Source organism: Cephus cinctus, unplaced genomic scaffold (genome assembly GCF_000341935.2).
Source record: "Cephus cinctus unplaced genomic scaffold, Ccin1 Ccin1_scaffold2034, whole genome shotgun sequence".
Lineage (NCBI taxonomy): Eukaryota > Metazoa > Arthropoda > Insecta > Hymenoptera > Cephidae > Cephus > Cephus cinctus.
This window is the reverse complement of record NW_014334107.1, coordinates 1-406: the sequence shown is the minus strand read 5'-3', so window position 1 is coordinate 406 and position 406 is coordinate 1.

The following is a 406-nucleotide window of genomic DNA, read 5'->3' as shown; positions in this document are numbered from 1 at the left end:
ACCTTCGGAGTTCTCGTCGACCGCTTGATTCTCTCTCTCTCTCGCTCCTGTTTCTACTTTTCTTCGCGCTTCCTTTGGCGGTGTCGCCGTTTTCGTGTCTCGTTTGTTTTCCCTATTTGGCGGTGTCGCCGTTTGTGAACCTGTCTCTTTACGTTCTTGGCGGAGTCGCCGTTTACTACCTTTTCTCTTTTCTATCTTGGCGGAGTCGCCGTTTCTCGATCTTTCTCTTTTCTACCTTGGCGGTGTCGCCGTTTATTAATCTTTCTTTCTTCTCTCTTGGCGGAGTCGCCGTTCCTCGATCTTTCTCTTTCTATCTTGACGGAGTCGCCGTTTATCGATTTTTCCCTCTTTTCTATTTTGGCGGAGTCGCCGTTTACCTATCTGTCCCTTTTCTTCTTGGCGGAGT